Raw genomic sequence first — 4,985 nt, 5'->3', positions numbered from 1 at the left:
CCGCGCACTTCCGGGAGAGGCCCTACGGCAAGCGGGTGGGCTCAACTGTCTCCGCGTGCTTGACGGTGAGGGAAGGGGGGGGAAGTCCGCATCCGCGCAGGCGCGCCGAGGGAAAAGCTCAGTTCTGCGCCCGCGCCCGCTGTGCGCATGCTCCAGTAAGGGGAAAGGGGCGTGGAATAAACTGCCGCCGCCGCCGCGCAGGCGCAAGAGGGCGCCGTAGCCCCGGCTGTTGCTAGGGGCGAGCGCGGTCGGCGTCGTCAAGGGAGGCTTCCGAGACAGGCCCGAAGCGCCAGGGGCCGGTTCAGACTGCCTGTTACCCAGCGGAGCGCCTTCCCGTTACTTTTTTTTGGGTTGCGTGACTTCCTCCCCTCCATTTCTGTACAGGCCAAAGCCGAATGGTCACTGAGGCCGCTTACTGTAGAGGGAGTCTCACTGAAGTCTATGGAGGCCATTGGTCGTCGCGGGGGGGGGGGGGGGATTTATTTATTTATTTCCTGTTGTTGTTCCCCTGCCTCCCGCAGTTTGGTCAAACTCATATTAGTAGCTTCGAGAACACTGTCCCACCATCTCGTCCTCTGTCGCCCCCTTCTCCTTGTGCCCTCCATCTTTCCCAACATCATATTCAACACAAAAAACAGTGACAATTTGTTGTTGACAAAGGACAGCTGGATATATCAAGGGCCCCATTACCTTCAGTAGCTTAAAGGTAAAGGTAAAGGTACCCCTGCCCGTACGGGCCAGTCTTGACAGACTCTGGGGTTGTGCGCCCATCTCACTCAAGAGGCCGGGGGCCAGCGCTGTCCGGAGACACTTCCGGGTCACGTGGCCAGCGTGACATCGCTGCTCTGGCAAGCCAGAGCCGCACATGGAAATGCCGTTTACCTTCCCGCTGGTAAGCGGTCCCTATTTATCTACTTGCACCCGGAGGTGCTTTCGAACTGCTAGGTTGGCAGGCGCTGGGACCGAGCAGCGGGAGCACACCCCGCCGCAGGGATTCGAACCGCCGACCTTCTGATCGGCAAGTCCTAGGCGCTGAGGCTTTAACCCACAGCGCCACCTGCGTCCCACTTCAGTAGCTTAGGGCCTCATCAAACCTAAATCCGGCCCTGGTCCCACTGTAGTCAATGGAGCTTACTCCCAGTTTAAGATTTGTTGTTGTTGTTTAGTCATGTCCGACTCTTCGTGACCCCCTGGACCAGAGCACGCCAGGCACTCCTGTCTTCCACTGCCTCCCGCAGTTTGGTCAAACTCATATTAGTAGCTTCGAGAACACTGTCCCACCATCTCGTCCTCTGTCGTCCCCTTCTCCTTGCGCCCTCCAGGGGGAATGGTGCAAGGAGATAAACAATTGCATCAGGAGCAATGACGAGTTGTGTACAAAACAGAGGAAAGGTATTTTTGCTACTGGAGCAGAACAGATGCTCGTGGGGCCTGCAGAACAACCCAGGTTCGACTTCAATCCCCAGATCCTCACAGTGTCCCTGTTTTCCAGGGACAGTCCTGGATTTCCAGAAGCCATCTTGGTTTCTGATTTGATTCTGGAATGTCCTGCTTTTCCTTGTTGTTGTTGTTTAGTCGTGTCCGACTCTTCGTGACCCCCTGGACCAGAGCACACCAGGCATTCCTGTCTTCCACTGCCTCCCGCAGTTTGGTCAAACTCATGTTAGTAGCTTCGAGAACACTGTCCAACCATCTCGTCCTCTGTCGTCCCCTTCTCCTTGTGCCCTCCATCTTTCCCAGCATCAGGGTCTTTTCCAGGGAGTCTTCTCTTCTCATGAGGTGGCCAAAGTCTTGGAGCCTCAGCTTCAGGATCTGTCCTTCCAGTGAGCACTCAGGGCTGATTTCCTTCAGAATGGATCGGTTTGATCTTCTTGCAGTCCATGGGACTCTCAAGAGTCTCCTCCAGCACCAGAATTCAAAAGCATAAATTCTTTGATGATTTATTTCCTATCCTGCCTTTTTCCTCCCAGGAGCTCAAGTCACCACGCGTGGTTCTCTCCCCCTCCATTAATCCCCACAACAACCCTGTAAGGTAGGCCACGCTAAGAGGCCGTGACTAGTTCTTGGCTAATAAAATTTGAGCTGCAGTTGTGGCATACAAAAACAATCTAACATCTTTTTGGGGCAATTCCACACCTGTTATTCCAAGAAGAAAGGCCTCTGGTTTCTTAACAAATGTGTATTTCAGCATTTTTTTCAGCTCATTATAAATCTTCTCCCAGAAGTCTTCACCTTGGGGCAGGTCCACCACATATGGTGAAAGGTACCCTCCTTTTCTTTACATTTCCAGCATAGATTATCACTATTGTGGTAAATCTTTGCTAACTTTACAGGGGTCAAGTACAATCTATATATCGTTTTCATTATATTTTCCTTTAACATTGTAGCATTTTACATTGGATGTAGCATTTTACATTGGGGTACAGGAGAATCTTGTATTATACGGTGCAGATGGCAAAACCTACTGGACTCCCAAGGTCACCTTTCGCGGCCCAGTGGGAATTTGAACCCTGGACACTCCCAGACCTTTAGTCTTACATTCTCTAACCACACCAACTCTCCAATGTGTTAACATACGCAAAATTAACTGCCTAATTGGGATTAAAGTTTAGCCAGGACCTTGTGCAATTAAACAGGACATAAACACTTTGGATGACCTGTTTATTGAGCGTGTGCCCTAATTTGCTATTTACTGAGCATTCATTCTGATTTGTTTGCAGGGAAGTTAGATGCTGTTGCATCAAGCAAACAGCCCATGCTTTCCAGTGTGTTTTCTTGTCGCTTTCCTCAAGACCAGATGTTTTCAACCTTTTCTGAGTCCACGGCTCCTTTGGCCAACTGCATTCTTTTTGCTGAACCCCTGTGGAGCTCAGGAGCCCAGTTATGACACCTCTTGTCTGCAGAGCTGGCAGCCTCTCACCCTTTTTTGAATACCCTCCCTTGTGGATGTTCCCTCCTCTCCTTAGGAGTTCTCTGGGCAGCCACTGCTGCTGCCCCTGGTCTCTGAGTCCCCCCCCCCCCCGGTGCTTCCCAGAGGACCATTTGCCCGCAGAGCTTATGGCCAGGGCTGCTGCAATAAACAGCTGTGCAAGCCTTGGGCAGGCAGAGATGCAAGAATGCATCGGGGAGGGAGGAAAGGAAAGAGAGACAGAGGCCAGTGTTGCCCACGATACCCCTGACCATCATTCAAGGCACCCCAGGGCATCATGGCACACTGGTTGAAAACCACTGCTCTAGACCAATGGTTCTCAATCCCCCCCCCCACGGGCCACATGGGGGACCACTTAATGATTTCGCCCTGGATGGCAGGGGCAACCCAGCAAGATGGGTGGGGTATAAATAGTAAAATTATTATTAAAAGTAATGCCTGTTGTATTTGCAATGCCCTGTTGTATGACTACAGACCTATTGCATTAACATCTATAGTGATGGAATGCTTTGAAAGACTGGTCCTTCAACACCTTAGAACCTGCTTTCCACAGGACTTTGATAAACATCAGTTTGCCTATAGAAGAAATAGGTCTACAGATGATGCGATAGCTACCGCCTTTCATCTGGCAGCAAGTCATCTAGAGAAACCAGAAAACTATGTCAGGATGTTGTTTATTGATTATAGCTCGGCTTTTAATACCATCCTTCCGGACAACCTCATTAAAAAGTTGACATGAACCTTTCTTCTACCATCTGTGACTGGATTAAAGACTTTTTGGTAGATCGGACACAAACAGTGAGGACTGGACGTGTAACATCTAATTCCTTAAAAATCAGCACTGGCACACCACAGGGATATGTGCTAAGTCCCTACCTGTATTCATTGTATACATACGATTGTGTGTCATCTGACCCGTCTACTGCAATTATTAAGTTTGCAGATGACACCACCATAATGGGTTTAATAACAGGTGGAGATGAATCAGCGTATAGAGGGGAGGTCCAAAAAATATCTACATGGTACCTAGGGAACAACTTGCACCTTAATATCAGCAAGACAAAGGAGATGGTGTTGGACTTTCGGAGGAAGAGAGAACTAGCCCCGCTGTACATTGGGGAGGGCTTTGTAGAGAGAGTCTCTTCCTTTAAATTCCTAGGAGTTTATCTCAGTGAAGACCTTACTTGGAAAATCAATACAACCCAGGTGGTTAAGAAATAATAATAATAATAATTTATTATTTGTACCCCGCCCATCTGGCTGGGTCTCCCCAGCCACTCTGGGCGGCTTCCATAAAAACCAAAAATACACTAAAAAGCCCAACAGAGACTCCCATCTCCTCAGAGTATTGCGAAAGAAGGATGTCAATCAACATTTGATGATCAACAAACATCAAACCAGTGAGGAAAATTCTCAGGGATGATTCACACCCTGGCGGGCACTTTCTTGCTCTCTTGCCCTCAGGCAGAAGATATGGAAGCGTGATTAGTCGCACCAACAGGGTAAAGAACAGCTTCTATCCGTGGGCTGTTAGGCTGCTGAATGAAAAGATAACAACAGGGCAACTGACTTTCGGGTTTGGTGTGTGTGTGTCAGTAAAAGAGGGGAATTAAGACTAAGAGAGCTGAGTGGGGGGTGCTCGTGTAATCTCACTGTATACAAGTTGTACAAGTGACAATAAAGTATTTCATTTCGTTTCATTTTTACAGATTCTGAGGCCACCTTGCATTGTGTGCTTTTATTATTGTTTTGTTGACACACAAATTTTTGTGTAAACTGCTTTTGAGCTTGTCAACAGGCCATATAAAAATGTTTTATCATAAACTGTACCATGCACTTTTGGGCATGTGAAAGTTTATGCCACAGTATATCTATTACCCTTTGAAGTATCACCACAACTTTTAATGCAGATTATAATCAGGCTGAGTATTTTTGTGCTAGCCATTAAACTCTTAACAGTGTCCTTAGCAACAGAGGAGGAGATGTAGCATATATATTTGAGAGCGGTTGTTCACATCCATCTGTACTTCACGCTTGCTGACCAAGGCAATAACTA

This window comes from Podarcis cretensis (assembly GCF_951804945.1).
Source record: "Podarcis cretensis genome assembly, chromosome: 9".
Classification (NCBI taxonomy): Eukaryota; Metazoa; Chordata; class Lepidosauria; order Squamata; family Lacertidae; genus Podarcis; species Podarcis cretensis.
Note: the sequence above shows the minus strand (reverse complement) of the source record.